The following is a 23,653-nucleotide window of genomic DNA, read 5'->3' as shown; positions in this document are numbered from 1 at the left end:
TGCCCTTGTGCGAGAGATATGGTGCTAGTAGCCGCAAACGTCCTACACTAAGTTCGGCGAGTGATAGAGCAGCAATTAAAAATCGGATGTGCCTCCCCGGCGGGGAATCGAACCCCGGTCTCCCGCGTGACAGGCGGGGATACTAACCACTATACTACCGAGGAACACGCAGCTAGCGTCTCGAATGCACAATTATGTTACTCAAATAGCTGATACATCTCAAACCTAGCCTCCTGTTGCTGTCAGAGACAGCTGCTATGAAATAAAAGTATGCCCCAGGTGAGGCTCGAACTCACAACCCCGGCATTGCTCACGGCTACTGCCTTATAAGTACCGTGCGCTAACCAATTGCGCCACTGGGGCTACAACACAGCGCTCTCAGTTAGCGGTATTCACTTTGCTGCAAACCAGTGGTGGCCACAGAAACATACGATCGCCACCTGATGCCATACTGCGACTTTGGCACCTGACTACCAATGCTTCGTGCTATTCTTGTTTCATATGCTACGCTTACATGCACATCAACCAGCTCTCGTCGTCGAGAAAACGCGGGAAAACGCGCGCCTTGCCTTCTGCTACCTGTCGAACAGCGAGAGCAGATGCGTGGCAAGCTCTAAGCTCTGCAGGCGCACTGCGGCCACGCAGCTGCACGAAAGGTACCTCCTTGGGAGCTTGCTCAGCCATGGAGAACACGTTTCTTAGCGAATTGCACTTGTCTCGTAGAAAGAAGTGCTGCCATTGGCCCTGTGGCGCAACGGATAACGCGTCTGACTACGGATCAGAAGATTCCAGGTTCGAATCCTGGCAGGGTCGGCATTCTGTTAGTTGCCGACGCGTAGCTGGGCAGTGGATATCGTATGTCGCCGCATCGTGGAGTGCTTTGTTGCTCCTGTGCATCTCGCAGCTGCATGTCGAGTCGATCGTGGTAAATATCGCTGCCTGCAAGCGTCAGCGTAGCGTCAGTCGAGCAAAGTCGAGACAAGTCAAGCTGAGAGCTGTAGGAGATGATACGCAATTAAATACAGGCGTGTGAAAGCGACGCAGACAACACTTCCCAAGTGTCCCACGTCACGTGGCGAAGAGCGGGCGCAAGCCTAGCCAGCAGAGTGGCGCAGTGGAAGCGTGCTGGGCCCATAACCCAGAGGTCCGTGGATCGAAACCACGCTCTGCTAAAATTATTTATTTTGCGGACTGCGTCGAGCTCGATTATTACGCCCACAGCGTGGGCTGGGGTGCTTTGACTCAGCGTTAACAGCAAACCCCGTAATTCTGAAGTGTGAAGAATGCGAGAACCACTTCCTAAGATGTAGCATTTTTTAAGATTTCGCACCAACTACACTCCACGATCGCAAAGTTAATGCTCTTACGACCCCCATACGGGCAACACTCGAACAGGTTTGTGAGATAAAAATCGCACCTCCCCGGCGGGGAATCGAACCCCGGTCTCCCGCGTGAAAGGCGGGGATACTAACCACTATACTACCGAGGATGCGCTGTAGGCAGGTGCCCTTGTGCGAGAGATATGGTGCTAGTAGCCGCAAACGTCCTACACTAAGTTCGGCGAGTGATAGAGCAGCAATTAAAAATCGGATGTGCCTCCCCGGCGGGGAATCGAACCCCGGTCTCCCGCGTGACAGGCGGGGATACTAACCACTATACTACCGAGGAAGACGCAGCTAGCGTCTCGAATGCACAATTATGTTACTCAAATAGCTGATACATCTCAAACCTAGCCTCCTGTTGCTGTCAGAGACAGCTGCTATGAAATAAAAGTATGCCCCAGGTGAGGCTCGAACTCACAACCCCGGCATTGCTCACGGCTACTGCCTTATAAGTACCGTGCGCTAACCAATTGCGCCACTGGGGCTACAACACAGCGCTCTCAGTTAGCGGTATTCACTTTGCTGCAAACCAGTGGTGGCCACAGAAACATACGATCGCCACCTGATGCCATACTGCGACTTTGGCACCTGACTACCAATGCTTCGTGCTATTCTTGTTTCATATGCTACGCTTACATGCACATCAACCGGCTCTCGTCGTCGAGAAAACGCGGGAAAACGCGCGCCTTGCCTTCTGCTACCTGTCGAACAGCGAGAGCAGATGCGTGGCAAGCTCTAAGCTCTGCAGGCGCACTGCGGCCACGCAGCTGCACGAAAGGTACCTTCCTTGGGAGCTTGCTCAGCCATGGAGAACACGTTTCTTAGCGAATTGCACTTGTCTCGTAGAAAGAAGTGCTGCCATTGGCCCTGTGGCGCAACGGATAACGCGTCTGACTACGGATCAGAAGATTCCAGGTTCGAATCCTGGCAGGGTCGGCATTCTGTTAGTTGCCGACGCGTAGCTGGGCAGTGGATTTCGTATGTCGCCGCATCGTGGAGTGCTTTGTTGCTCCTGTGCATCTCGCAGCTGCATGTCGAGTCGATCGTGGTAAATATCGCTGCCTGCAAGCGTCAGCGTAGCGTCAGTCGAGCAAAGTCGAGACAAGTCAAGCTGAGAGCTGTAGGAGATGATACGCAATTAAATACAGGCGTGTGAAAGCGACGCAGACAACACTTCCCAAGTGTCCCACGTCACGTGGCGAAGAGCGGGCGCAAGCCTAGCCAGCAGAGTGGCGCAGTGGAAGCGTGCTGGGCCCATAACCCAGAGGTCCGTGGATCGAAACCACGCTCTGCTAAAATTATTTATTTTGCGGACTGCGTCGAGCTCGATTATTACGCCCACAGCGTGGGCTGGGGTGCTTTGACTCAGCGTTAACAGCAAACCCCGTAATTCTGAAGTGTGAAGAATGCGAGAACCACTTCCTAAGATGTAGCATTTTTTAAGATTTCGCACCAACTACACTCCACGATCGCAAAGTTAATGCTCTTACGACCCCCATACGGGCAACACTCGAACAGGTTTGTGAGATAAAAATCGCACCTCCCCGGCGGGGAATCGAACCCCGGTCTGCCGCGTGACAGGCGGGGATACTAACCACTATACTACCGAGGATGCGCTGTAGACAGGTGCCCTTGTGCGAGAGATATGGTGCTAGTAGCCGCAAACGTCCTACACTAAGTTCGGCGAGTGATAGAGCAGCAATTAAAAATCGGATGTGCCTCCCCGGCGGGGAATCGAACCCCGGTCTCCCGCGTGACAGGCGGGGATACTAACCACTATACTACCGAGGAAGACGCAGCTAGCGTCTCGAATGCACAATTATGTTACTCAAATAGCTGATACATCTCAAACCTAGCCTCCTGTTGCTGTCAGAGACAGCTGCTATGAAATAAAAGTATGCCCCAGGTGAGGCTCGAACTCACAACCCCGGCATTGCTCACGGCTACTGCCTTATAAGTACCGTGCGCTAACCAATTGCGCCACTGGGGCTACAACACAGCGCTCTCAGTTAGCGGTATTCACTTTGCTGCAAACCAGTGGTGGCCACAGAAACATACGATCGCCACCTGATGCCATACTGCGACTTTGGCACCTGACTACCAATGCTTCGTGCTATTCTTGTTTCATATGCTACGCTTACATGCACATCAACCGGCTCTCGTCGTCGAGAAAACGCGGGAAAACGCGCGCCTTGCCTTCTGCTACCTGTCGAACAGCGAGAGCAGATGCGTGGCAAGCTCTAAGCTCTGCAGGCGCACTGCGGCCACGCAGCTGCACGAAAGGTACCTTCCTTGGGAGCTTGCTCAGCCATGGAGAACACGTTTCTTAGCGAATTGCACTTGTCTCGTAGAAAGAAGTGCTGCCATTGGCCCTGTGGCGCAACGGATAACGCGTCTGACTACGGATCAGAAGATTCCAGGTTCGAATCCTGGCAGGGTCGGCATTCTGTTAGTTGCCGACGCGTAGCTGGGCAGTGGATTTCGTATGTCGCCGCATCGTGGAGTGCTTTGTTGCTCCTGTGCATCTCGCAGCTGCATGTCGAGTCGATCGTGGTAAATATCGCTGCCTGCAAGCGTCAGCGTAGCGTCAGTCGAGCAAAGTCGAGACAAGTCAAGCTGAGAGCTGTAGGAGATGATACGCAATTAAATACAGGCGTGTGAAAGCGACGCAGACAACACTTCCCAAGTGTCCCACGTCACGTGGCGAAGAGCGGGCGCAAGCCTAGCCAGCAGAGTGGCGCAGTGGAAGCGTGCTGGGCCCATAACCCAGAGGTCCGTGGATCGAAACCACGCTCTGCTAAAATTATTTATTTTGCGGACTGCGTCGAGCTCGATTATTACGCCCACAGCGTGGGCTGGGGTGCTTTGACTCAGCGTTAACAGCAAACCCCGTAATTCTGAAGTGTGAAGAATGCGAGAACCACTTCCTAAGATGTAGCATTTTTTAAGATTTCGCACCAACTACACTCCACGATCGCAAAGTTAATGCTCTTACGACCCCCATACGGGCAACACTCGAACAGGTTTGTGAGATAAAAATCGCACCTCCCCGGCGGGGAATCGAACCCCGGTCTCCCGCGTGACAGGCGGGGATACTAACCACTATACTACCGAGGATGCGCTGTAGGCAGGTGCCCTTGTGCGAGAGATATGGTGCTAGTAGCCGCAAACGTCCTACACTAAGTTCGGCGAGTGATAGAGCAGCAATTAAAAATCGGATGTGCCTCCCCGGCGGGGAATCGAACCCCGGTCTCCCGCGTGACAGGCGGGGATACTAACCACTATACTACCGAGGAAGACGCAGCTAGCGTCTCGAATGCACAATTATGTTACTCAAATAGCTGATACATCTCAAACCTAGCCTCCTGTTGCTGTCAGAGACAGCTGCTATGAAATAAAAGTATGCCCCAGGTGAGGCTCGAACTCACAACCCCGGCATTGCTCACGGCTACTGCCTTATAAGTACCGTGCGCTAACCAATTGCGCCACTGGGGCTACAACACAGCGCTCTCAGTTAGCGGTATTCACTTTGCTGCAAACCAGTGGTGGCCACAGAAACATACGATCGCCACCTGATGCCATACTGCGACTTTGGCACCTGACTACCAATGCTTCGTGCTATTCTTGTTTCATATGCTACGCTTACATGCACATCAACCGGCTCTCGTCGTCGAGAAAACGCGGGAAAACGCGCGCCTTGCCTTCTGCTACCTGTCGAACAGCGAGAGCAGATGCGTGGCAAGCTCTAAGCTCTGCAGGCGCACTGCGGCCACGCAGCTGCACGAAAGGTACCTTCCTTGGGAGCTTGCTCAGCCATGGAGAACACGTTTCTTAGCGAATTGCACTTGTCTCGTAGAAAGAAGTGCTGCCATTGGCCCTGTGGCGCAACGGATAACGCGTCTGACTACGGATCAGAAGATTCCAGGTTCGAATCCTGGCAGGGTCGGCATTCTGTTAGTTGCCGACGCGTAGCTGGGCAGTGGATTTCGTATGTCGCCGCATCGTGGAGTGCTTTGTTGCTCCTGTGCATCTCGCAGCTGCATGTCGAGTCGATCGTGGTAAATATCGCTGCCTGCAAGCGTCAGCGTAGCGTCAGTCGAGCAAAGTCGAGACAAGTCAAGCTGAGAGCTGTAGGAGATGATACGCAATTAAATACAGGCGTGTGAAAGCGACGCAGACAACACTTCCCAAGTGTCCCACGTCACGTGGCGAAGAGCGGGCGCAAGCCTAGCCAGCAGAGTGGCGCAGTGGAAGCGTGCTGGGCCCATAACCCAGAGGTACGTGGATCGAAACCACGCTCTGCTAAAATTATTTATTTTGCGGACTGCGTCGAGCTCGATTATTACGCCCACAGCGTGGGCTGGGGTGCTTTGACTCAGCGTTAACAGCAAACCCCGTAATTCTGAAGTGTGAAGAATGCGAGAACCACTTCCTAAGATGTAGCATTTTTTAAGATTTCGCACCAACTACACTCCACGATCGCAAAGTTAATGCTCTTACGACCCCCATACGGGCAACACTCGAACAGGTTTGTGAGATAAAAATCGCACCTCCCCGGCGGGGAATCGAACCCCGGTCTCCCGCGTGACAGGCGGGGATACTAACCACTATACTACCGAGGATGCGCTGTAGGCAGGTGCCCTTGTGCGAGAGATATGGTGCTAGTAGCCGCAAACGTCCTACACTAAGTTCGGCGAGTGATAGAGCAGCAATTAAAAATCGGATGTGCCTCCCCGGCGGGGAATCGAACCCCGGTCTCCCGCGTGACAGGCGGGGATACTAACCACTATACTACCGAGGAACACGCAGCTAGCGTCTCGAATGCACAATTATGTTACTCAAATAGCTGATACATCTCAAACCTAGCCTCCTGTTGCTGTCAGAGACAGCTGCTATGAAATAAAAGTATGCCCCAGGTGAGGCTCGAACTCACAACCCCGGCATTGCTCACGGCTACTGCCTTATAAGTACCGTGCGCTAACCAATTGCGCCACTGGGGCTACAACACAGCGCTCTCAGTTAGCGGTATTCACTTTGCTGCAAACCAGTGGTGGCCACAGAAACATACGATCGCCACCTGATGCCATACTGCGACTTTGGCACCTGACTACCAATGCTTCGTGCTATTCTTGTTTCATATGCTACGCTTACATGCACATCAACCGGCTCTCGTCGTCGAGAAAACGCGGGAAAACGCGCGCCTTGCCTTCTGCTACCTGTCGAACAGCGAGAGCAGATGCGTGGCAAGCTCTAAGCTCTGCAGGCGCACTGCGGCCACGCAGCTGCACGAAAGGTACCTTCCTTGGGAGCTTGCTCAGCCATGGAGAACACGTTTCTTAGCGAATTGCACTTGTCTCGTAGAAAGAAGTGCTGCCATTGGCCCTGTGGCGCAACGGATAACGCGTCTGACTACGGATCAGAAGATTCCAGGTTCGAATCCTGGCAGGGTCGGCATTCTGTTAGTTGCCGACGCGTAGCTGGGCAGTGGATTTCGTATGTCGCCGCATCGTGGAGTGCTTTGTTGCTCCTGTGCATCTCGCAGCTGCATGTCGAGTCGATCGTGGTAAATATCGCTGCCTGCAAGCGTCAGCGTAGCGTCAGTCGAGCAAAGTCGAGACAAGTCAAGCTGAGAGCTGTAGGAGATGATACGCAATTAAATACAGGCGTGTGAAAGCGACGCAGACAACACTTCCCAAGTGTCCCACGTCACGTGGCGAAGAGCGGACGCAAGCCTAGCCAGCAGAGTGGCGCAGTGGAAGCGTGCTGGGCCCATAACCCAGAGGTCCGTGGATCGAAACCACGCTCTGCTAAAATTATTTATTTTGCGGACTGCGTCGAGCTCGATTATTACGCCCACAGCGTGGGCTGGGGTGCTTTGACTCAGCGTTAACAGCAAACCCCGTAATTCTGAAGTGTGAAGAATGCGAGAACCACTTCCTAAGATGTAGCATTTTTTAAGATTTCGCACCAACTACACTCCACGATCGCAAAGTTAATGCTCTTACGACCCCCATACGGGCAACACTCGAACAGGTTTGTGAGATAAAAATCGCACCTCCCCGGCGGGGAATCGAACCCCGGTCTCCCGCGTGACAGGCGGGGATACTAACCACTATACTACCGAGGATGCGCTGTAGACAGGTGCCCTTGTGCGAGAGATATGGTGCTAGTAGCCGCAAACGTCCTACACTAAGTTCGGCGAGTGATAGAGCAGCAATTAAAAATCGGATGTGCCTCCCCGGCGGGGAATCGAACCCCGGTCTCCCGCGTGACAGGCGGGAATACTAACCACTATACTACCGAGGAACACGCAGCTAGCGTCTCGAATGCACAATTATGTTACTCAAATAGCTGATACATCTCAAACCTAGCCTCCTGTTGCTGTCAGAGACAGCTGCTATGAAATAAAAGTATGCCCCAGGTGAGGCTCGAACTCACAACCCCGGCATTGCTCACGGCTACTGCCTTATAAGTACCGTGCGCTAACCAATTGCGCCACTGGGGCTACAACACAGCGCTCTCAGTTAGCGGTATTCACTTTGCTGCAAACCAGTGGTGGCCACAGAAACATACGATCGCCACCTGATGCCATACTGCGACTTTGGCACCTGACTACCAATGCTTCGTGCTATTCTTGTTTCATATGCTACGCTTACATGCACATCAACCAGCTCTCGTCGTCGAGAAAACGCGGGAAAACGCGCGCCTTGCCTTCTGCTACCTGTCGAACAGCGAGAGCAGATGCGTGGCAAGCTCTAAGCTCTGCAGGCGCACTGCGGCCACGCAGCTGCACGAAAGGTACCTCCTTGGGAGCTTGCTCAGCCATGGAGAACACGTTTCTTAGCGAATTGCACTTGTCTCGTAGAAAGAAGTGCTGCCATTGGCCCTGTGGCGCAACGGATAACGCGTCTGACTACGGATCAGAAGATTCCAGGTTCGAATCCTGGCAGGGTCGGCATTCTGTTAGTTGCCGACGCGTAGCTGGGCAGTGGATATCGTATGTCGCCGCATCGTGGAGTGCTTTGTTGCTCCTGTGCATCTCGCAGCTGCATGTCGAGTCGATCGTGGTAAATATCGCTGCCTGCAAGCGTCAGCGTAGCGTCAGTCGAGCAAAGTCGAGACAAGTCAAGCTGAGAGCTGTAGGAGATGATACGCAATTAAATACAGGCGTGTGAAAGCGACGCAGACAACACTTCCCAAGTGTCCCACGTCACGTGGCGAAGAGCGGGCGCAAGCCTAGCCAGCAGAGTGGCGCAGTGGAAGCGTGCTGGGCCCATAACCCAGAGGTACGTGGATCGAAACCACGCTCTGCTAAAATTATTTATTTTGCGGACTGCGTCGAGCTCGATTATTACGCCCACAGCGTGGGCTGGGGTGCTTTGACTCAGCGTTAACAGCAAACCCCGTAATTCTGAAGTGTGAAGAATGCGAGAACCACTTCCTAAGATGTAGCATTTTTTAAGATTTCGCACCAACTACACTCCACGATCGCAAAGTTAATGCTCTTACGACCCCCATACGGGCAACACTCGAACAGGTTTGTGAGATAAAAATCGCACCTCCCCGGCGGGGAATCGAACCCCGGTCTCCCGCGTGACAGGCGGGGATACTAACCACTATACTACCGAGGATGCGCTGTAGGCAGGTGCCCTTGTGCGAGAGATATGGTGCTAGTAGCCGCAAACGTCCTACACTAAGTTCGGCGAGTGATAGAGCAGCAATTAAAAATCGGATGTGCCTCCCCGGCGGGGAATCGAACCCCGGTCTCCCGCGTGACAGGCGGGGATACTAACCACTATACTACCGAGGAACACGCAGCTAGCGTCTCGAATGCACAATTATGTTACTCAAATAGCTGATACATCTCAAACCTAGCCTCCTGTTGCTGTCAGAGACAGCTGCTATGAAATAAAAGTATGCCCCAGGTGAGGCTCGAACTCACAACCCCGGCATTGCTCACGGCTACTGCCTTATAAGTACCGTGCGCTAACCAATTGCGCCACTGGGGCTACAACACAGCGCTCTCAGTTAGCGGTATTCACTTTGCTGCAAACCAGTGGTGGCCACAGAAACATACGATCGCCACCTGATGCCATACTGCGACTTTGGCACCTGACTACCAATGCTTCGTGCTATTCTTGTTTCATATGCTACGCTTACATGCACATCAACCGGCTCTCGTCGTCGAGAAAACGCGGGAAAACGCGCGCCTTGCCTTCTGCTACCTGTCGAACAGCGAGAGCAGATGCGTGGCAAGCTCTAAGCTCTGCAGGCGCACTGCGGCCACGCAGCTGCACGAAAGGTACCTTCCTTGGGAGCTTGCTCAGCCATGGAGAACACGTTTCTTAGCGAATTGCACTTGTCTCGTAGAAAGAAGTGCTGCCATTGGCCCTGTGGCGCAACGGATAACGCGTCTGACTACGGATCAGAAGATTCCAGGTTCGAATCCTGGCAGGGTCGGCATTCTGTTAGTTGCCGACGCGTAGCTGGGCAGTGGATTTCGTATGTCGCCGCATCGTGGAGTGCTTTGTTGCTCCTGTGCATCTCGCAGCTGCATGTCGAGTCGATCGTGGTAAATATCGCTGCCTGCAAGCGTCAGCGTAGCGTCAGTCGAGCAAAGTCGAGACAAGTCAAGCTGAGAGCTGTAGGAGATGATACGCAATTAAATACAGGCGTGTGAAAGCGACGCAGACAACACTTCCCAAGTGTCCCACGTCACGTGGCGAAGAGCGGACGCAAGCCTAGCCAGCAGAGTGGCGCAGTGGAAGCGTGCTGGGCCCATAACCCAGAGGTCCGTGGATCGAAACCACGCTCTGCTAAAATTATTTATTTTGCGGACTGCGTCGAGCTCGATTATTACGCCCACAGCGTGGGCTGGGGTGCTTTGACTCAGCGTTAACAGCAAACCCCGTAATTCTGAAGTGTGAAGAATGCGAGAACCACTTCCTAAGATGTAGCATTTTTTAAGATTTCGCACCAACTACACTCCACGATCGCAAAGTTAATGCTCTTACGACCCCCATACGGGCAACACTCGAACAGGTTTGTGAGATAAAAATCGCACCTCCCCGGCGGGGAATCGAACCCCGGTCTCCCGCGTGACAGGCGGGGATACTAACCACTATACTACCGAGGATGCGCTGTAGACAGGTGCCCTTGTGCGAGAGATATGGTGCTAGTAGCCGCAAACGTCCTACACTAAGTTCGGCGAGTGATAGAGCAGCAATTAAAAATCGGATGTGCCTCCCCGGCGGGGAATCGAACCCCGGTCTCCCGCGTGACAGGCGGGAATACTAACCACTATACTACCGAGGAACACGCAGCTAGCGTCTCGAATGCACAATTATGTTACTCAAATAGCTGATACATCTCAAACCTAGCCTCCTGTTGCTGTCAGAGACAGCTGCTATGAAATAAAAGTATGCCCCAGGTGAGGCTCGAACTCACAACCCCGGCATTGCTCACGGCTACTGCCTTATAAGTACCGTGCGCTAACCAATTGCGCCACTGGGGCTACAACACAGCGCTCTCAGTTAGCGGTATTCACTTTGCTGCAAACCAGTGGTGGCCACAGAAACATACGATCGCCACCTGATGCCATACTGCGACTTTGGCACCTGACTACCAATGCTTCGTGCTATTCTTGTTTCATATGCTACGCTTACATGCACATCAACCAGCTCTCGTCGTCGAGAAAACGCGGGAAAACGCGCGCCTTGCCTTCTGCTACCTGTCGAACAGCGAGAGCAGATGCGTGGCAAGCTCTAAGCTCTGCAGGCGCACTGCGGCCACGCAGCTGCACGAAAGGTACCTCCTTGGGAGCTTGCTCAGCCATGGAGAACACGTTTCTTAGCGAATTGCACTTGTCTCGTAGAAAGAAGTGCTGCCATTGGCCCTGTGGCGCAACGGATAACGCGTCTGACTACGGATCAGAAGATTCCAGGTTCGAATCCTGGCAGGGTCGGCATTCTGTTAGTTGCCGACGCGTAGCTGGGCAGTGGATATCGTATGTCGCCGCATCGTGGAGTGCTTTGTTGCTCCTGTGCATCTCGCAGCTGCATGTCGAGTCGATCGTGGTAAATATCGCTGCCTGCAAGCGTCAGCGTAGCGTCAGTCGAGCAAAGTCGAGACAAGTCAAGCTGAGAGCTGTAGGAGATGATACGCAATTAAATACAGGCGTGTGAAAGCGACGCAGACAACACTTCCCAAGTGTCCCACGTCACGTGGCGAAGAGCGGGCGCAAGCCTAGCCAGCAGAGTGGCGCAGTGGAAGCGTGCTGGGCCCATAACCCAGAGGTCCGTGGATCGAAACCACGCTCTGCTAAAATTATTTATTTTGCGGACTGCGTCGAGCTCGATTATTACGCCCACAGCGTGGGCTGGGGTGCTTTGACTCAGCGTTAACAGCAAACCCCGTAATTCTGAAGTGTGAAGAATGCGAGAACCACTTCCTAAGATGTAGCATTTTTTAAGATTTCGCACCAACTACACTCCACGATCGCAAAGTTAATGCTCTTACGACCCCCATACGGGCAACACTCGAACAGGTTTGTGAGATAAAAATCGCACCTCCCCGGCGGGGAATCGAACGCTGGTCTCCCGCGGGACAGGCGGGGATACTAACCACTATACTACCGAGGATGCGCTGTAGACAGGTGCCCTTGTGCGAGAGATATGGTGCTAGTAGCCGCAAACGTCCTACACTAAGTTCGGCGAGTGATAGAGCAGCAATTAAAAATCGGATGTGCCTCCCCGGCGGGGAATCGAACCCCGGTCTCCCGCGTGACAGGCGGGGATACTAACCACTATACTACCGAGGAAGACGCAGCTAGCGTCTCGAATGCACAATTATGTTACTCAAATAGCTGATACATCTCAAACCTAGCCTCCTGTTGCTGTCAGAGACAGCTGCTATGAAATAAAAGTATGCCCCAGGTGAGGCTCGAACTCACAACCCCGGCATTGCTCACGGCTACTGCCTTATAAGTACCGTGCGCTAACCAATTGCGCCACTGGGGCTACAACACAGCGCTCTCAGTTAGCGGTATTCACTTTGCTGCAAACCAGTGGTGGCCACAGAAACATACGATCGCCACCTGATGCCATACTGCGACTTTGGCACCTGACTACCAATGCTTCGTGCTATTCTTGTTTCATATGCTACGCTTACATGCACATCAACCGGCTCTCGTCGTCGAGAAAACGCGGGAAAACGCGCGCCTTGCCTTCTGCTACCTGTCGAACAGCGAGAGCAGATGCGTGGCAAGCTCTAAGCTCTGCAGGCGCACTGCGGCCACGCAGCTGCACGAAAGGTACCTTCCTTGGGAGCTTGCTCAGCCATGGAGAACACGTTTCTTAGCGAATTGCACTTGTCTCGTAGAAAGAAGTGCTGCCATTGGCCCTGTGGCGCAACGGATAACGCGTCTGACTACGGATCAGAAGATTCCAGGTTCGAATCCTGGCAGGGTCGGCATTCTGTTAGTTGCCGACGCGTAGCTGGGCAGTGGATTTCGTATGTCGCCGCATCGTGGAGTGCTTTGTTGCTCCTGTGCATCTCGCAGCTGCATGTCGAGTCGATCGTGGTAAATATCGCTGCCTGCAAGCGTCAGCGTAGCGTCAGTCGAGCAAAGTCGAGACAAGTCAAGCTGAGAGCTGTAGGAGATGATACGCAATTAAATACAGGCGTGTGAAAGCGACGCAGACAACACTTCCCAAGTGTCCCACGTCACGTGGCGAAGAGCGGGCGCAAGCCTAGCCAGCAGAGTGGCGCAGTGGAAGCGTGCTGGGCCCATAACCCAGAGGTCCGTGGATCGAAACCACGCTCTGCTAAAATTATTTATTTTGCGGACTGCGTCGAGCTCGATTATTACGCCCACAGCGTGGGCTGGGGTGCTTTGACTCAGCGTTAACAGCAAACCCCGTAATTCTGAAGTGTGAAGAATGCGAGAACCACTTCCTAAGATGTAGCATTTTTTAAGATTTCGCACCAACTACACTCCACGATCGCAAAGTTAATGCTCTTACGACCCCCATACGGGCAACACTCGAACAGGTTTGTGAGATAAAAATCGCACCTCCCCGGCGGGGAATCGAACCCCGGTCTGCCGCGTGACAGGCGGGGATACTAACCACTATACTACCGAGGATGCGCTGTAGACAGGTGCCCTTGTGCGAGAGATATGGTGCTAGTAGCCGCAAACGTCCTACACTAAGTTCGGCGAGTGATAGAGCAGCAATTAAAAATCGGATGTGCCTCCCCGGCGGGGAATCGAACCCCGGTCTCCCGCGTGACAGGCGGGGATACTAACCACTATACTACCGAGGAAGACGCAGCTAGCGTCTCGAATGCACAATTATGTTACTCAAATAGCTGATACATCTCAAACCTAGCCTCCTGTTGCTGTCAGAGACAGCTGCTATGAAATAAAAGTATGCCCCAGGTGAGGCTCGAACTCACAACCCCGGCATTGCTCACGGCTACTGCCTTATAAGTACCGTGCGCTAACCAATTGCGCCACTGGGGCTACAACACAGCGCTCTCAGTTAGCGGTATTCACTTTGCTGCAAACCAGTGGTGGCCACAGAAACATACGATCGCCACCTGATGCCATACTGCGACTTTGGCACCTGACTACCAATGCTTCGTGCTATTCTTGTTTCATATGCTACGCTTACATGCACATCAACCGGCTCTCGTCGTCGAGAAAACGCGGGAAAACGCGCGCCTTGCCTTCTGCTACCTGTCGAACAGCGAGAGCAGATGCGTGGCAAGCTCTAAGCTCTGCAGGCGCACTGCGGCCACGCAGCTGCACGAAAGGTACCTTCCTTGGGAGCTTGCTCAGCCATGGAGAACACGTTTCTTAGCGAATTGCACTTGTCTCGTAGAAAGAAGTGCTGCCATTGGCCCTGTGGCGCAACGGATAACGCGTCTGACTACGGATCAGAAGATTCCAGGTTCGAATCCTGGCAGGGTCGGCATTCTGTTAGTTGCCGACGCGTAGCTGGGCAGTGGATTTCGTATGTCGCCGCATCGTGGAGTGCTTTGTTGCTCCTGTGCATCTCGCAGCTGCATGTCGAGTCGATCGTGGTAAATATCGCTGCCTGCAAGCGTCAGCGTAGCGTCAGTCGAGCAAAGTCGAGACAAGTCAAGCTGAGAGCTGTAGGAGATGATACGCAATTAAATACAGGCGTGTGAAAGCGACGCAGACAACACTTCCCAAGTGTCCCACGTCACGTGGCGAAGAGCGGGCGCAAGCCTAGCCAGCAGAGTGGCGCAGTGGAAGCGTGCTGGGCCCATAACCCAGAGGTCCGTGGATCGAAACCACGCTCTGCTAAAATTATTTATTTTGCGGACTGCGTCGAGCTCGATTATTACGCCCACAGCGTGGGCTGGGGTGCTTTGACTCAGCGTTAACAGCAAACCCCGTAATTCTGAAGTGTGAAGAATGCGAGAACCACTTCCTAAGATGTAGCATTTTTTAAGATTTCGCACCAACTACACTCCACGATCGCAAAGTTAATGCTCTTACGACCCCCATACGGGCAACACTCGAACAGGTTTGTGAGATAAAAATCGCACCTCCCCGGCGGGGAATCGAACCCCGGTCTGCCGCGTGACAGGCGGGGATACTAACCACTATACTACCGAGGATGCGCTGTAGACAGGTGCCCTTGTGCGAGAGATATGGTGCTAGTAGCCGCAAACGTCCTACACTAAGTTCGGCGAGTGATAGAGCAGCAATTAAAAATCGGATGTGCCTCCCCGGCGGGGAATCGAACCCCGGTCTCCCGCGTGACAGGCGGGGATACTAACCACTATACTACCGAGGAAGACGCAGCTAGCGTCTCGAATGCACAATTATGTTACTCAAATAGCTGATACATCTCAAACCTAGCCTCCTGTTGCTGTCAGAGACAGCTGCTATGAAATAAAAGTATGCCCCAGGTGAGGCTCGAACTCACAACCCCGGCATTGCTCACGGCTACTGCCTTATAAGTACCGTGCGCTAACCAATTGCGCCACTGGGGCTACAACACAGCGCTCTCAGTTAGCGGTATTCACTTTGCTGCAAACCAGTGGTGGCCACAGAAACATACGATCGCCACCTGATGCCATACTGCGACTTTGGCACCTGACTACCAATGCTTCGTGCTATTCTTGTTTCATATGCTACGCTTACATGCACATCAACCGGCTCTCGTCGTCGAGAAAACGCGGGAAAACGCGCGCCTTGCCTTCTGCTACCTGTCGAACAGCGAGAGCAGATGCGTGGCAAGCTCTAAGCTCTGCAGGCGCACTGCGGCCACGCAGCTGCACGAAAGGTACCTTCCTTGGGAGCTTGCTCAGCCATGGAGAACACGTTTCTTAGCGAATTGCACTTGTCTCGTAGAAAGAAGTGCTGCCATTGGCCCTGTGGCGCAACGGATAACGCGTCTGACTACGGATCAGAAGATTCCAGGTTCGAATCCTGGCAGGGTCGGCATTCTGTTAGTTGCCGACGCGTAGCTGGGCAGTGGATTTCGTATGTCGCCGCATCGTGGAGTGCTTTGTTGCTCCTGTGCATCTCGCAGCTGCATGTCGAGTCGATCGTGGTAAATATCGCTGCCTGCAAGCGTCAGCGTAGCGTCAGTCGAGCAAAGTCGAGACAAGTCAAGCTGAGAGCTGTAGGAGATGATACGCAATTAAATACAGGCGTGTGAAAGCGACGCAGACAACACTTCCCAAGTGTCCCACGTCACGTGGCGAAGAGCGGGCGCAAGCCTAGCCAGCAGAGTGGCGCAGTGGAAGCGTGCTGGGCCCATAACCCAGAGGTCCGTGGATCGAAACCACGCTCTGCTAAAATTATTTATTTTGCGGACTGCGTCGAGCTCGATTATTACGCCCACAGCGTGGGCTGGGGTGCTTTGACTCAGCGTTAACAGCAAACCCCGTAATTCTGAAGTGTGAAGAATGCGAGAACCACTTCCTAAGATGTAGCATTTTTTAAGATTTCGCACCAACTACACTCCACGATCGCAAAGTTAATGCTCTTACGACCCCCATACGGGCAACACTCGAACAGGTTTGTGAGATAAAAATCGCACCTCCCCGGCGGGGAATCGAACCCCGGTCTCCCGCGTGACAGGCGGGGATACTAACCACTATACTACCGAGGATGCGCTGTAGGCAGGTGCCCTTGTGCGAGAGATATGGTGCTAGTAGCCGCAAACGTCCTACACTAAGTTCGGCGAGTGATAGAGCAGCAATTAAAAATCGGATGTGCCTCCCCGGCGGGGAATCGAACCCCGGTCTCCCGCGTGACAGGCGGGGATACTAACCACTATACTACCGAGGAACACGCAGCTAGCGTCTCGAATGCACAATTATGTTACTCAAATAGCTGATACATCTCAAACCTAGCCTCCTGTTGCTGTCAGAGACAGCTGCTATGAAATAAAAGTATGCCCCAGGTGAGGCTCGAACTCACAACCCCGGCATTGCTCACGGCTACTGCCTTATAAGTACCGTGCGCTAACCAATTGCGCCACTGGGGCTACAACACAGCGCTCTCAGTTAGCGGTATTCACTTTGCTGCAAACCAGTGGTGGCCACAGAAACATACGATCGCCACCTGATGCCATACTGCGACTTTGGCACCTGACTACCAATGCTTCGTGCTATTCTTGTTTCATATGCTACGCTTACATGCACATCAACCGGCTCTCGTCGTCGAGAAAACGCGGGAAAACGCGCGCCTTGCCTTCTGCTACCTGTCGAACAGCGAGAGCAGATGCGTGGCAAGCTCTAAGCTCTGCAGGCGCACTGCGGCCACGCAGCTGCACGAAAGGTACCTTCCTTGGGAGCTTGCTCAGCCATGGAGAACACGTTTCTTAGCGAATTGCACTTGTCTCGTAGAAAGAAGTGCTGCCATTGGCCCTGTGGCGCAACGGATAACGCGTCTGACTACGGATCAGAAGATTCCAGGTTCGAATCCTGGCAGGGTCGGCATTCTGTTAGTTGCCGACGCGTAGCTGGGCAGTGGATTTCGTATGTCGCCGCATCGTGGAGTGCTTTGTTGCTCCTGTGCATCTCGCAGCTGCATGTCGAGTCGATCGTGGTAAATATCGCTGCCTGCAAGCGTCAGCGTAGCGTCAGTCGAGCAAAGTCGAGACAAGTCAAGCTGAGAGCTGTAGGAGATGATACGCAATTAAATACAGGCGTGTGAAAGCGACGCAGACAACACTTCCCAAGTGTCCCACGTCACGTGGCGAAGAGCGGGCGCAAGCCTAGCCAGCAGAGTGGCGCAGTGGAAGCGTGCTGGGCCCATAACCCAGAGGTCCGTGGATCGAAACCACGCTCTGCTAAAATTATTTATTTTGCGGACTGCGTCGAGCTCGATTATTACGCCCACAGCGTGGGCTGGGGTGCTTTGACTCAGCGTTAACAGCAAACCCCGTAATTCTGAAGTGTGAAGAATGCGAGAACCACTTCCTAAGATGTAGCATTTTTTAAGATTTCGCACCAACTACACTCCACGATCGCAAAGTTAATGCTCTTACGACCCCCATACGGGCAACACTCGAACAGGTTTGTGAGATAAAAATCGCACCTCCCCGGCGGGGAATCGAACCCCAGTCTCCCGCGTGACAGGCGGGGATACTAACCACTATACTACCGAGGATGCGCTGTAGGCAGGTGCCCTTGTGCGAGAGATATGGTGCTAGTAGCCGCAAACGTCCTACACTAAGTTCGGCGAGTGATAGAGCAGCAATTAAAAATCGGATGTGCCTCCCCGGCGGGGAATCGAACCCCGGTCTCCCGCGTGACAGGCGGGGATACTAACCACTATACTACCGAGGAAGACGCAGCTAGCGTCTCGAATGCACAATTATGTTACTCAAATAGCTGATACATCTCAAACCTAGCCTCCTGTTGCTGTCAGAGACAGCTGCTATGAAATAAAAGTATGCCCCAGGTGAGGCTCGAACTCACAACCCCGGCATTGCTCACGGCTACTGCCTTATAAGTACCGTGCGCTAACCAATTGCGCCACTGGGGCTACAACACAGCGCTCTCAGTTAGCGGTATTCACTTTGCTGCAAACCAGTGGTGGCCACAGAAACATACGATCGCCACCTGATGCCATACTGCGACTTTGGCACCTGACTACCAATGCTTCGTGCTATTCTTGTTTCATATGCTACGCTTACATGCACATCAACCGGCTCTCGTCGTCGAGAAAACGCGGGAAAACGCGCGCCTTGCCTTCTGCTACCTGTCGAACAGCGAGAGCAGATGCGTGGCAAGCTCTAAGCTCTGCAGGCGCACTGCGGCCACGCAGCTGCACGAAAGGTACCTTCCTTGGGAGCTTGCTCAGCCATGGAGAACACGTTTCTTAGCGAATTGCACTTGTCTCGTAGAAAGAAGTGCTGCCATTGGCCCTGTGGCGCAACGGATAACGCGTCTGACTACGGATCAGAAGATTCCAGGTTCGAATCCTGGCAGGGTCGGCATTCTGTTAGTTGCCGACGCGTAGCTGGGCAGTGGATTTCGTATGTCGCCGCATCGTGGAGTGCTTTGTTGCTCCTGTGCATCTCGCAGCTGCATGTCGAGTCGATCGTGGTAAATATCGCTGCCTGCAAGCGTCAGCGTAGCGTCAGTCGAGCAAAGTCGAGACAAGTCAAGCTGAGAGCTGTAGGAGATGATACGCAATTAAATACAGGCGTGTGAAAGCGACGCAGACAACACTTCCCAAGTGTCCCACGTCACGTGGCGAAGAGCGGGCGCAAGCCTAGCCAGCAGAGTGGCGCAGTGGAAGCGTGCTGGGCCCATAACCCAGAGGTCCGTGGATCGAAACCACGCTCTGCTAAAATTATTTATTTTGCGGACTGCGTCGAGCTCGATTATTACGCCCACAGCGTGGGCTGGGGTGCTTTGACTCAGCGTTAACAGCAAACCCCGTAATTCTGAAGTGTGAAGAATGCGAGAACCACTTCCTAAGATGTAGCATTTTTTAAGATTTCGCACCAACTACACTCCACGATCGCAAAGTTAATGCTCTTACGACCCCCATACGGGCAACACTCGAACAGGTTTGTGAGATAAAAATCGCACCTCCCCGGCGGGGAATCGAACCCCGGTCTGCCGCGTGACAGGCGGGGATACTAACCACTATACTACCGAGGATGCGCTGTAGACAGGTGCCCTTGTGCGAGAGATATGGTGCTAGTAGCCGCAAACGTCCTACACTAAGTTCGGCGAGTGATAGAGCAGCAATTAAAAATCGGATGTGCCTCCCCGGCGGGGAATCGAACCCCGGTCTCCCGCGTGACAGGCGGGGATACTAACCACTATACTACCGAGGAAGACGCAGCTAGCGTCTCGAATGCACAATTATGTTACTCAAATAGCTGATACATCTCAAACCTAGCCTCCTGTTGCTGTCAGAGACAGCTGCTATGAAATAAAAGTATGCCCCAGGTGAGGCTCGAACTCACAACCCCGGCATTGCTCACGGCTACTGCCTTATAAGTACCGTGCGCTAACCAATTGCGCCACTGGGGCTACAACACAGCGCTCTCAGTTAGCGGTATTCACTTTGCTGCAAACCAGTGGTGGCCACAGAAACATACGATCGCCACCTGATGCCATACTGCGACTTTGGCACCTGACTACCAATGCTTCGTGCTATTCTTGTTTCATATGCTACGCTTACATGCACATCAACCGGCTCTCGTCGTCGAGAAAACGCGGGAAAACGCGCGCCTTGCCTTCTGCTACCTGTCGAACAGCGAGAGCAGATGCGTGGCAAGCTCTAAGCTCTGCAGGCGCACTGCGGCCACGCAGCTGCACGAAAGGTACCTTCCTTGGGAGCTTGCTCAGCCATGGAGAACACGTTTCTTAGCGAATTGCACTTGTCTCGTAGAAAGAAGTGCTGCCATTGGCCCTGTGGCGCAACGGATAACGCGTCTGACTACGGATCAGAAGATTCCAGGTTCGAATCCTGGCAGGGTCGGCATTCTGTTAGTTGCCGACGCGTAGCTGGGCAGTGGATTTCGTATGTCGCCGCATCGTGGAGTGCTTTGTTGCTCCTGTGCATCTCGCAGCTGCATGTCGAGTCGATCGTGGTAAATATCGCTGCCTGCAAGCGTCAGCGTAGCGTCAGTCGAGCAAAGTCGAGACAAGTCAAGCTGAGAGCTGTAGGAGATGATACGCAATTAAATACAGGCGTGTGAAAGCGACGCAGACAACACTTCCCAAGTGTCCCACGTCACGTGGCGAAGAGCGGGCGCAAGCCTAGCCAGCAGAGTGGCGCAGTGGAAGCGTGCTGGGCCCATAACCCAGAGGTCCGTGGATCGAAACCACGCTCTGCTAAAATTATTTATTTTGCGGACTGCGTCGAGCTCGATTATTACGCCCACAGCGTGGGCTGGGGTGCTTTGACTCAGCGTTAACAGCAAACCCCGTAATTCTGAAGTGTGAAGAATGCGAGAACCACTTCCTAAGATGTAGCATTTTTTAAGATTTCGCACCAACTACACTCCACGATCGCAAAGTTAATGCTCTTACGACCCCCATACGGGCAACACTCGAACAGGTTTGTGAGATAAAAATCGCACCTCCCCGGCGGGGAATCGAACCCCGGTCTCCCGCGTGACAGGCGGGGATACTAACCACTATACTACCGAGGATGCGCTGTAGGCAGGTGCCCTTGTGCGAGAGATATGGTGCTAGTAGCCGCAAACGTCCTACACTAAGTTCGGCGAGTGATAGAGCAGCAATTAAAAATCGGATGTGCCTCCCCGGCGGGGAATCGAACCCCGGTCTCCCGCGTGACAGGCGGGGATACTAACCACTATACTACCGAGGAAGACGCAGCTAGCGTCTCGAATGCACAATTATGTTACTCAAATAGCTGATACATCTCAAACCTAGCCTCCTGTTGCTGTCAGAGACAGCTGCTATGAAATAAAAGTATGCCCCAGGTGAGGCTCGAACTCACAACCCCGGCATTGCTCACGGCTACTGCCTTATAAGTACCGTGCGCTAACCAATTGCGCCACTGGGGCTACAACACAGCGCTCTCAGTTAGCGGTATTCACTTTGCTGCAAACCAGTGGTGGCCACAGAAACATACGATCGCCACCTGATGCCATACTGCGACTTTGGCACCTGACTACCAATGCTTCGTGCTATTCTTGTTTCATATGCTACGCTTACATGCACATCAACCGGCTCTCGTCGTCGAGAAAACGCGGGAAAACGCGCGCCTTGCCTTCTGCTACCTGTCGAACAGCGAGAGCAGATGCGTGGCAAGCTCTAAGCTCTGCAGGCGCACTGCGGCCACGCAGCTGCACGAAAGGTACCTTCCTTGGGAGCTTGCTCAGCCATGGAGAACACGTTTCTTAGCGAATTGCACTTGTCTCGTAGAAAGAAGTGCTGCCATTGGCCCTGTGGCGCAACGGATAACGCGTCTGACTACGGATCAGAAGATTCCAGGTTCGAATCCTGGCAGGGTCGGCATTCTGTTAGTTGCCGACGCGTAGCTGGGCAGTGGATTTCGTATGTCGCCGCATCGTGGAGTGCTTTGTTGCTCCTGTGCATCTCGCAGCTGCATGTCGAGTCGATCGTGGTAAATATCGCTGCCTGCAAGCGTCAGCGTAGCGTCAGTCGAGCAAAGTCGAGACAAGTCAAGCTGAGAGCTGTAGGAGATGATACGCAATTAAATACAGGCGTGTGAAAGCGACGCAGACAACACTTCCCAAGTGTCCCACGTCACGTGGCGAAGAGCGGGCGCAAGCCTAGCCAGCAGAGTGGCGCAGTGGAAGCGTGCTGGGCCCATAACCCAGAGGTCCGTGGATCGAAACCACGCTCTGCTAAAATTATTTATTTTGCGGACTGCGTCGAGCTCGATTATTACGCCCACAGCGTGGGCTGGGGTGCTTTGACTCAGCGTTAACAGCAAACCCCGTAATTCTGAAGTGTGAAGAATGCGAGAACCACTTCCTAAGATGTAGCATTTTTTAAGATTTCGCACCAACTACACTCCACGATCGCAAAGTTAATGCTCTTACGACCCCCATACGGGCAACACTCGAACAGGTTTGTGAGATAAAAATCGCACCTCCCCGGCGGGGAATCGAACCCCGGTCTGCCGCGTGACAGGCGGGGATACTAACCACTATACTACCGAGGATGCGCTGTAGACAGGTGCCCTTGTGCGAGAGATATGGTGCTAGTAGCCGCAAACGTCCTACACTAAGTTCGGCGAGTGATAGAGCAGCAATTAAAAATCGGATGTGCCTCCCCGGCGGGGAATCGAACCCCGGTCTCCCGCGTGACAGGCGGGGATACTAACCACTATACTACCGAGGAACACGCAGCTAGCGTCTCGAATGCACAATTATGTTACTCAAATAGCTGATACATCTCAAACCTAGCCTCCTGTTGCTGTCAGAGACAGCTGCTATGAAATAAAAGTATGCCCCAGGTGAGGCTCGAACTCACAACCCCGGCATTGCTCACGGCTACTGCCTTATAAGTACCGTGCGCTAACCAATTGCGCCACTGGGGCTACAACACAGCGCTCTCAGTTAGCGGTATTCACTTTGCTGCAAACCAGTGGTGGCCACAGAAACATACGATCGCCACCTGATGCCATACTGCGACTTTGGCACCTGACTACCAATGCTTCGTGCTATTCTTGTTTCATATGCTACGCTTACATGCACATCAACCGGCTCTCGTCGTCGAGAAAACGCGGGAAAACGCGCGCCTTGCCTTCTGCTACCTGTCGAACAGCGAGAGCAGATGCGTGGCAAGCTCTAAGCTCTGCAGGCGCACTGCGGCCACGCAGCTGCACGAAAGGTACCTTCCTTGGGAGCTTGCTCAGCCATGGAGAACACGTTTCTTAGCGAATTGCACTTGTCTCGTAGAAAGAAGTGCTGCCATTGGCCCTGTGGCGCAACGGATAACGCGTCTGACTACGGATCAGAAGATTCCAGGTTCGAATCCTGGCAGGGTCGGCATTCTGTTAGTTGCCGACGCGTAGCTGGGCAGTGGATTTCGTATGTCGCCGCATCGTGGAGTGCTTTGTTGCTCCTGTGCATCTCGCAGCTGCATGTCGAGTCGATCGTGGTAAATATCGCTGCCTGCAAGCGTCAGCGTAGCGTCAGTCGAGCAAAGTCGAGACAAGTCAAGCTGAGAGCTGTAGGAGATGATACGCAATTAAATACAGGCGTGTGAAAGCGACGCAGACAACACTTCCCAAGTGTCCCACGTCACGTGGCGAA

At 53.3% G+C, this 23,653-nt stretch overlaps 77 non-coding genes across 77 annotated transcripts; 31 read left to right on the top strand and 46 right to left on the bottom strand.

Annotated features, from left to right (window-relative positions):
• Positions 1-92: 92 nt before the first annotated feature.
• Trnad-guc (transfer RNA aspartic acid (anticodon GUC)) lies at positions 93-164 on the bottom strand. The gene has a single exon. It is a non-coding gene; the product is annotated as a tRNA-Asp (tRNA).
• A 107-nt stretch (positions 165-271) lies between these two features.
• Trnai-uau (transfer RNA isoleucine (anticodon UAU)) lies at positions 272-363 on the bottom strand. The gene is given in 2 exon segments: positions 272-307; positions 326-363. It is a non-coding gene; the product is annotated as a tRNA-Ile (tRNA).
• A 377-nt stretch (positions 364-740) lies between these two features.
• Trnar-acg (transfer RNA arginine (anticodon ACG)) lies at positions 741-813 on the top strand. The gene has a single exon. It is a non-coding gene; the product is annotated as a tRNA-Arg (tRNA).
• Positions 814-1,100: 287 nt separating this feature from the next.
• Trnam-cau (transfer RNA methionine (anticodon CAU)) lies at positions 1,101-1,172 on the top strand. The gene has a single exon. It is a non-coding gene; the product is annotated as a tRNA-Met (tRNA).
• Positions 1,173-1,417: 245 nt separating this feature from the next.
• On the bottom strand, positions 1,418-1,489 carry Trnae-uuc (transfer RNA glutamic acid (anticodon UUC)). Its single transcript has one exon. It is a non-coding gene; the product is annotated as a tRNA-Glu (tRNA).
• A 107-nt stretch (positions 1,490-1,596) lies between these two features.
• Positions 1,597-1,668, bottom strand: Trnad-guc (transfer RNA aspartic acid (anticodon GUC)). Its single transcript has one exon. It is a non-coding gene; the product is annotated as a tRNA-Asp (tRNA).
• Positions 1,669-1,775: 107 nt separating this feature from the next.
• Trnai-uau (transfer RNA isoleucine (anticodon UAU)) lies at positions 1,776-1,867 on the bottom strand. The gene is given in 2 exon segments: positions 1,776-1,811; positions 1,830-1,867. It is a non-coding gene; the product is annotated as a tRNA-Ile (tRNA).
• Positions 1,868-2,245: 378 nt separating this feature from the next.
• Trnar-acg (transfer RNA arginine (anticodon ACG)) lies at positions 2,246-2,318 on the top strand. The gene has a single exon. It is a non-coding gene; the product is annotated as a tRNA-Arg (tRNA).
• A 287-nt stretch (positions 2,319-2,605) lies between these two features.
• Trnam-cau (transfer RNA methionine (anticodon CAU)) lies at positions 2,606-2,677 on the top strand. Its single transcript has one exon. It is a non-coding gene; the product is annotated as a tRNA-Met (tRNA).
• Positions 2,678-2,922: 245 nt separating this feature from the next.
• On the bottom strand, positions 2,923-2,994 carry Trnad-guc (transfer RNA aspartic acid (anticodon GUC)). Its single transcript has one exon. It is a non-coding gene; the product is annotated as a tRNA-Asp (tRNA).
• Positions 2,995-3,101: 107 nt separating this feature from the next.
• Positions 3,102-3,173, bottom strand: Trnad-guc (transfer RNA aspartic acid (anticodon GUC)). Its single transcript has one exon. It is a non-coding gene; the product is annotated as a tRNA-Asp (tRNA).
• Positions 3,174-3,280: 107 nt separating this feature from the next.
• On the bottom strand, positions 3,281-3,372 carry Trnai-uau (transfer RNA isoleucine (anticodon UAU)). Its single transcript is given in 2 exon segments — positions 3,281-3,316; positions 3,335-3,372. It is a non-coding gene; the product is annotated as a tRNA-Ile (tRNA).
• Positions 3,373-3,750: 378 nt separating this feature from the next.
• On the top strand, positions 3,751-3,823 carry Trnar-acg (transfer RNA arginine (anticodon ACG)). Its single transcript has one exon. It is a non-coding gene; the product is annotated as a tRNA-Arg (tRNA).
• A 287-nt stretch (positions 3,824-4,110) lies between these two features.
• Trnam-cau (transfer RNA methionine (anticodon CAU)) lies at positions 4,111-4,182 on the top strand. The gene has a single exon. It is a non-coding gene; the product is annotated as a tRNA-Met (tRNA).
• Positions 4,183-4,427: 245 nt separating this feature from the next.
• On the bottom strand, positions 4,428-4,499 carry Trnad-guc (transfer RNA aspartic acid (anticodon GUC)). The gene has a single exon. It is a non-coding gene; the product is annotated as a tRNA-Asp (tRNA).
• A 107-nt stretch (positions 4,500-4,606) lies between these two features.
• On the bottom strand, positions 4,607-4,678 carry Trnad-guc (transfer RNA aspartic acid (anticodon GUC)). The gene has a single exon. It is a non-coding gene; the product is annotated as a tRNA-Asp (tRNA).
• Positions 4,679-4,785: 107 nt separating this feature from the next.
• On the bottom strand, positions 4,786-4,877 carry Trnai-uau (transfer RNA isoleucine (anticodon UAU)). Its single transcript is given in 2 exon segments — positions 4,786-4,821; positions 4,840-4,877. It is a non-coding gene; the product is annotated as a tRNA-Ile (tRNA).
• Positions 4,878-5,255: 378 nt separating this feature from the next.
• Trnar-acg (transfer RNA arginine (anticodon ACG)) lies at positions 5,256-5,328 on the top strand. The gene has a single exon. It is a non-coding gene; the product is annotated as a tRNA-Arg (tRNA).
• Positions 5,329-5,615: 287 nt separating this feature from the next.
• Positions 5,616-5,687, top strand: Trnam-cau (transfer RNA methionine (anticodon CAU)). The gene has a single exon. It is a non-coding gene; the product is annotated as a tRNA-Met (tRNA).
• A 245-nt stretch (positions 5,688-5,932) lies between these two features.
• Positions 5,933-6,004, bottom strand: Trnad-guc (transfer RNA aspartic acid (anticodon GUC)). The gene has a single exon. It is a non-coding gene; the product is annotated as a tRNA-Asp (tRNA).
• Positions 6,005-6,111: 107 nt separating this feature from the next.
• Trnad-guc (transfer RNA aspartic acid (anticodon GUC)) lies at positions 6,112-6,183 on the bottom strand. Its single transcript has one exon. It is a non-coding gene; the product is annotated as a tRNA-Asp (tRNA).
• A 107-nt stretch (positions 6,184-6,290) lies between these two features.
• On the bottom strand, positions 6,291-6,382 carry Trnai-uau (transfer RNA isoleucine (anticodon UAU)). Its single transcript is given in 2 exon segments — positions 6,291-6,326; positions 6,345-6,382. It is a non-coding gene; the product is annotated as a tRNA-Ile (tRNA).
• A 378-nt stretch (positions 6,383-6,760) lies between these two features.
• Trnar-acg (transfer RNA arginine (anticodon ACG)) lies at positions 6,761-6,833 on the top strand. Its single transcript has one exon. It is a non-coding gene; the product is annotated as a tRNA-Arg (tRNA).
• A 287-nt stretch (positions 6,834-7,120) lies between these two features.
• Trnam-cau (transfer RNA methionine (anticodon CAU)) lies at positions 7,121-7,192 on the top strand. The gene has a single exon. It is a non-coding gene; the product is annotated as a tRNA-Met (tRNA).
• Positions 7,193-7,437: 245 nt separating this feature from the next.
• On the bottom strand, positions 7,438-7,509 carry Trnad-guc (transfer RNA aspartic acid (anticodon GUC)). The gene has a single exon. It is a non-coding gene; the product is annotated as a tRNA-Asp (tRNA).
• Positions 7,510-7,616: 107 nt separating this feature from the next.
• Trnad-guc (transfer RNA aspartic acid (anticodon GUC)) lies at positions 7,617-7,688 on the bottom strand. The gene has a single exon. It is a non-coding gene; the product is annotated as a tRNA-Asp (tRNA).
• Positions 7,689-7,795: 107 nt separating this feature from the next.
• Positions 7,796-7,887, bottom strand: Trnai-uau (transfer RNA isoleucine (anticodon UAU)). The gene is given in 2 exon segments: positions 7,796-7,831; positions 7,850-7,887. It is a non-coding gene; the product is annotated as a tRNA-Ile (tRNA).
• Positions 7,888-8,264: 377 nt separating this feature from the next.
• Trnar-acg (transfer RNA arginine (anticodon ACG)) lies at positions 8,265-8,337 on the top strand. The gene has a single exon. It is a non-coding gene; the product is annotated as a tRNA-Arg (tRNA).
• A 287-nt stretch (positions 8,338-8,624) lies between these two features.
• Trnam-cau (transfer RNA methionine (anticodon CAU)) lies at positions 8,625-8,696 on the top strand. Its single transcript has one exon. It is a non-coding gene; the product is annotated as a tRNA-Met (tRNA).
• A 245-nt stretch (positions 8,697-8,941) lies between these two features.
• Trnad-guc (transfer RNA aspartic acid (anticodon GUC)) lies at positions 8,942-9,013 on the bottom strand. The gene has a single exon. It is a non-coding gene; the product is annotated as a tRNA-Asp (tRNA).
• Positions 9,014-9,120: 107 nt separating this feature from the next.
• Trnad-guc (transfer RNA aspartic acid (anticodon GUC)) lies at positions 9,121-9,192 on the bottom strand. The gene has a single exon. It is a non-coding gene; the product is annotated as a tRNA-Asp (tRNA).
• A 107-nt stretch (positions 9,193-9,299) lies between these two features.
• Positions 9,300-9,391, bottom strand: Trnai-uau (transfer RNA isoleucine (anticodon UAU)). The gene is given in 2 exon segments: positions 9,300-9,335; positions 9,354-9,391. It is a non-coding gene; the product is annotated as a tRNA-Ile (tRNA).
• A 378-nt stretch (positions 9,392-9,769) lies between these two features.
• Positions 9,770-9,842, top strand: Trnar-acg (transfer RNA arginine (anticodon ACG)). The gene has a single exon. It is a non-coding gene; the product is annotated as a tRNA-Arg (tRNA).
• Positions 9,843-10,129: 287 nt separating this feature from the next.
• Positions 10,130-10,201, top strand: Trnam-cau (transfer RNA methionine (anticodon CAU)). The gene has a single exon. It is a non-coding gene; the product is annotated as a tRNA-Met (tRNA).
• Positions 10,202-10,446: 245 nt separating this feature from the next.
• Positions 10,447-10,518, bottom strand: Trnad-guc (transfer RNA aspartic acid (anticodon GUC)). The gene has a single exon. It is a non-coding gene; the product is annotated as a tRNA-Asp (tRNA).
• Positions 10,519-10,625: 107 nt separating this feature from the next.
• Trnad-guc (transfer RNA aspartic acid (anticodon GUC)) lies at positions 10,626-10,697 on the bottom strand. Its single transcript has one exon. It is a non-coding gene; the product is annotated as a tRNA-Asp (tRNA).
• Positions 10,698-10,804: 107 nt separating this feature from the next.
• Positions 10,805-10,896, bottom strand: Trnai-uau (transfer RNA isoleucine (anticodon UAU)). The gene is given in 2 exon segments: positions 10,805-10,840; positions 10,859-10,896. It is a non-coding gene; the product is annotated as a tRNA-Ile (tRNA).
• Positions 10,897-11,273: 377 nt separating this feature from the next.
• Trnar-acg (transfer RNA arginine (anticodon ACG)) lies at positions 11,274-11,346 on the top strand. Its single transcript has one exon. It is a non-coding gene; the product is annotated as a tRNA-Arg (tRNA).
• A 287-nt stretch (positions 11,347-11,633) lies between these two features.
• On the top strand, positions 11,634-11,705 carry Trnam-cau (transfer RNA methionine (anticodon CAU)). The gene has a single exon. It is a non-coding gene; the product is annotated as a tRNA-Met (tRNA).
• A 424-nt stretch (positions 11,706-12,129) lies between these two features.
• On the bottom strand, positions 12,130-12,201 carry Trnad-guc (transfer RNA aspartic acid (anticodon GUC)). The gene has a single exon. It is a non-coding gene; the product is annotated as a tRNA-Asp (tRNA).
• A 107-nt stretch (positions 12,202-12,308) lies between these two features.
• Positions 12,309-12,400, bottom strand: Trnai-uau (transfer RNA isoleucine (anticodon UAU)). Its single transcript is given in 2 exon segments — positions 12,309-12,344; positions 12,363-12,400. It is a non-coding gene; the product is annotated as a tRNA-Ile (tRNA).
• A 378-nt stretch (positions 12,401-12,778) lies between these two features.
• Positions 12,779-12,851, top strand: Trnar-acg (transfer RNA arginine (anticodon ACG)). The gene has a single exon. It is a non-coding gene; the product is annotated as a tRNA-Arg (tRNA).
• A 287-nt stretch (positions 12,852-13,138) lies between these two features.
• Trnam-cau (transfer RNA methionine (anticodon CAU)) lies at positions 13,139-13,210 on the top strand. Its single transcript has one exon. It is a non-coding gene; the product is annotated as a tRNA-Met (tRNA).
• Positions 13,211-13,455: 245 nt separating this feature from the next.
• On the bottom strand, positions 13,456-13,527 carry Trnad-guc (transfer RNA aspartic acid (anticodon GUC)). Its single transcript has one exon. It is a non-coding gene; the product is annotated as a tRNA-Asp (tRNA).
• A 107-nt stretch (positions 13,528-13,634) lies between these two features.
• Positions 13,635-13,706, bottom strand: Trnad-guc (transfer RNA aspartic acid (anticodon GUC)). Its single transcript has one exon. It is a non-coding gene; the product is annotated as a tRNA-Asp (tRNA).
• Positions 13,707-13,813: 107 nt separating this feature from the next.
• Positions 13,814-13,905, bottom strand: Trnai-uau (transfer RNA isoleucine (anticodon UAU)). The gene is given in 2 exon segments: positions 13,814-13,849; positions 13,868-13,905. It is a non-coding gene; the product is annotated as a tRNA-Ile (tRNA).
• Positions 13,906-14,283: 378 nt separating this feature from the next.
• Positions 14,284-14,356, top strand: Trnar-acg (transfer RNA arginine (anticodon ACG)). Its single transcript has one exon. It is a non-coding gene; the product is annotated as a tRNA-Arg (tRNA).
• A 287-nt stretch (positions 14,357-14,643) lies between these two features.
• Trnam-cau (transfer RNA methionine (anticodon CAU)) lies at positions 14,644-14,715 on the top strand. The gene has a single exon. It is a non-coding gene; the product is annotated as a tRNA-Met (tRNA).
• Positions 14,716-14,960: 245 nt separating this feature from the next.
• On the bottom strand, positions 14,961-15,032 carry Trnad-guc (transfer RNA aspartic acid (anticodon GUC)). The gene has a single exon. It is a non-coding gene; the product is annotated as a tRNA-Asp (tRNA).
• A 107-nt stretch (positions 15,033-15,139) lies between these two features.
• Positions 15,140-15,211, bottom strand: Trnad-guc (transfer RNA aspartic acid (anticodon GUC)). Its single transcript has one exon. It is a non-coding gene; the product is annotated as a tRNA-Asp (tRNA).
• A 107-nt stretch (positions 15,212-15,318) lies between these two features.
• On the bottom strand, positions 15,319-15,410 carry Trnai-uau (transfer RNA isoleucine (anticodon UAU)). Its single transcript is given in 2 exon segments — positions 15,319-15,354; positions 15,373-15,410. It is a non-coding gene; the product is annotated as a tRNA-Ile (tRNA).
• Positions 15,411-15,788: 378 nt separating this feature from the next.
• On the top strand, positions 15,789-15,861 carry Trnar-acg (transfer RNA arginine (anticodon ACG)). The gene has a single exon. It is a non-coding gene; the product is annotated as a tRNA-Arg (tRNA).
• A 287-nt stretch (positions 15,862-16,148) lies between these two features.
• Positions 16,149-16,220, top strand: Trnam-cau (transfer RNA methionine (anticodon CAU)). Its single transcript has one exon. It is a non-coding gene; the product is annotated as a tRNA-Met (tRNA).
• A 245-nt stretch (positions 16,221-16,465) lies between these two features.
• Trnad-guc (transfer RNA aspartic acid (anticodon GUC)) lies at positions 16,466-16,537 on the bottom strand. The gene has a single exon. It is a non-coding gene; the product is annotated as a tRNA-Asp (tRNA).
• Positions 16,538-16,644: 107 nt separating this feature from the next.
• Positions 16,645-16,716, bottom strand: Trnad-guc (transfer RNA aspartic acid (anticodon GUC)). The gene has a single exon. It is a non-coding gene; the product is annotated as a tRNA-Asp (tRNA).
• A 107-nt stretch (positions 16,717-16,823) lies between these two features.
• On the bottom strand, positions 16,824-16,915 carry Trnai-uau (transfer RNA isoleucine (anticodon UAU)). Its single transcript is given in 2 exon segments — positions 16,824-16,859; positions 16,878-16,915. It is a non-coding gene; the product is annotated as a tRNA-Ile (tRNA).
• A 378-nt stretch (positions 16,916-17,293) lies between these two features.
• Positions 17,294-17,366, top strand: Trnar-acg (transfer RNA arginine (anticodon ACG)). Its single transcript has one exon. It is a non-coding gene; the product is annotated as a tRNA-Arg (tRNA).
• A 287-nt stretch (positions 17,367-17,653) lies between these two features.
• Trnam-cau (transfer RNA methionine (anticodon CAU)) lies at positions 17,654-17,725 on the top strand. Its single transcript has one exon. It is a non-coding gene; the product is annotated as a tRNA-Met (tRNA).
• A 245-nt stretch (positions 17,726-17,970) lies between these two features.
• On the bottom strand, positions 17,971-18,042 carry Trnad-guc (transfer RNA aspartic acid (anticodon GUC)). The gene has a single exon. It is a non-coding gene; the product is annotated as a tRNA-Asp (tRNA).
• A 107-nt stretch (positions 18,043-18,149) lies between these two features.
• On the bottom strand, positions 18,150-18,221 carry Trnad-guc (transfer RNA aspartic acid (anticodon GUC)). Its single transcript has one exon. It is a non-coding gene; the product is annotated as a tRNA-Asp (tRNA).
• Positions 18,222-18,328: 107 nt separating this feature from the next.
• On the bottom strand, positions 18,329-18,420 carry Trnai-uau (transfer RNA isoleucine (anticodon UAU)). Its single transcript is given in 2 exon segments — positions 18,329-18,364; positions 18,383-18,420. It is a non-coding gene; the product is annotated as a tRNA-Ile (tRNA).
• A 378-nt stretch (positions 18,421-18,798) lies between these two features.
• On the top strand, positions 18,799-18,871 carry Trnar-acg (transfer RNA arginine (anticodon ACG)). Its single transcript has one exon. It is a non-coding gene; the product is annotated as a tRNA-Arg (tRNA).
• A 287-nt stretch (positions 18,872-19,158) lies between these two features.
• Trnam-cau (transfer RNA methionine (anticodon CAU)) lies at positions 19,159-19,230 on the top strand. The gene has a single exon. It is a non-coding gene; the product is annotated as a tRNA-Met (tRNA).
• A 245-nt stretch (positions 19,231-19,475) lies between these two features.
• Trnad-guc (transfer RNA aspartic acid (anticodon GUC)) lies at positions 19,476-19,547 on the bottom strand. Its single transcript has one exon. It is a non-coding gene; the product is annotated as a tRNA-Asp (tRNA).
• A 107-nt stretch (positions 19,548-19,654) lies between these two features.
• On the bottom strand, positions 19,655-19,726 carry Trnad-guc (transfer RNA aspartic acid (anticodon GUC)). The gene has a single exon. It is a non-coding gene; the product is annotated as a tRNA-Asp (tRNA).
• Positions 19,727-19,833: 107 nt separating this feature from the next.
• Positions 19,834-19,925, bottom strand: Trnai-uau (transfer RNA isoleucine (anticodon UAU)). Its single transcript is given in 2 exon segments — positions 19,834-19,869; positions 19,888-19,925. It is a non-coding gene; the product is annotated as a tRNA-Ile (tRNA).
• Positions 19,926-20,303: 378 nt separating this feature from the next.
• Trnar-acg (transfer RNA arginine (anticodon ACG)) lies at positions 20,304-20,376 on the top strand. Its single transcript has one exon. It is a non-coding gene; the product is annotated as a tRNA-Arg (tRNA).
• A 287-nt stretch (positions 20,377-20,663) lies between these two features.
• On the top strand, positions 20,664-20,735 carry Trnam-cau (transfer RNA methionine (anticodon CAU)). Its single transcript has one exon. It is a non-coding gene; the product is annotated as a tRNA-Met (tRNA).
• Positions 20,736-20,980: 245 nt separating this feature from the next.
• On the bottom strand, positions 20,981-21,052 carry Trnad-guc (transfer RNA aspartic acid (anticodon GUC)). The gene has a single exon. It is a non-coding gene; the product is annotated as a tRNA-Asp (tRNA).
• A 107-nt stretch (positions 21,053-21,159) lies between these two features.
• Positions 21,160-21,231, bottom strand: Trnad-guc (transfer RNA aspartic acid (anticodon GUC)). Its single transcript has one exon. It is a non-coding gene; the product is annotated as a tRNA-Asp (tRNA).
• Positions 21,232-21,338: 107 nt separating this feature from the next.
• Positions 21,339-21,430, bottom strand: Trnai-uau (transfer RNA isoleucine (anticodon UAU)). The gene is given in 2 exon segments: positions 21,339-21,374; positions 21,393-21,430. It is a non-coding gene; the product is annotated as a tRNA-Ile (tRNA).
• A 378-nt stretch (positions 21,431-21,808) lies between these two features.
• On the top strand, positions 21,809-21,881 carry Trnar-acg (transfer RNA arginine (anticodon ACG)). The gene has a single exon. It is a non-coding gene; the product is annotated as a tRNA-Arg (tRNA).
• Positions 21,882-22,168: 287 nt separating this feature from the next.
• Positions 22,169-22,240, top strand: Trnam-cau (transfer RNA methionine (anticodon CAU)). The gene has a single exon. It is a non-coding gene; the product is annotated as a tRNA-Met (tRNA).
• Positions 22,241-22,485: 245 nt separating this feature from the next.
• Trnad-guc (transfer RNA aspartic acid (anticodon GUC)) lies at positions 22,486-22,557 on the bottom strand. The gene has a single exon. It is a non-coding gene; the product is annotated as a tRNA-Asp (tRNA).
• Positions 22,558-22,664: 107 nt separating this feature from the next.
• On the bottom strand, positions 22,665-22,736 carry Trnad-guc (transfer RNA aspartic acid (anticodon GUC)). Its single transcript has one exon. It is a non-coding gene; the product is annotated as a tRNA-Asp (tRNA).
• Positions 22,737-22,843: 107 nt separating this feature from the next.
• Trnai-uau (transfer RNA isoleucine (anticodon UAU)) lies at positions 22,844-22,935 on the bottom strand. Its single transcript is given in 2 exon segments — positions 22,844-22,879; positions 22,898-22,935. It is a non-coding gene; the product is annotated as a tRNA-Ile (tRNA).
• A 378-nt stretch (positions 22,936-23,313) lies between these two features.
• Positions 23,314-23,386, top strand: Trnar-acg (transfer RNA arginine (anticodon ACG)). Its single transcript has one exon. It is a non-coding gene; the product is annotated as a tRNA-Arg (tRNA).
• The last annotated feature ends 267 nt before the right edge of the window (positions 23,387-23,653 follow it).

The sequence above is a fragment of the Schistocerca serialis genome, unplaced genomic scaffold (assembly GCF_023864345.2).
Source record: "Schistocerca serialis cubense isolate TAMUIC-IGC-003099 unplaced genomic scaffold, iqSchSeri2.2 HiC_scaffold_1265, whole genome shotgun sequence".
NCBI classification, from domain to species: Eukaryota; Metazoa; Arthropoda; class Insecta; order Orthoptera; family Acrididae; genus Schistocerca; species Schistocerca serialis.
Note: the sequence above shows the minus strand (reverse complement) of the source record. Positions and strands in the feature narration are given on the sequence as shown.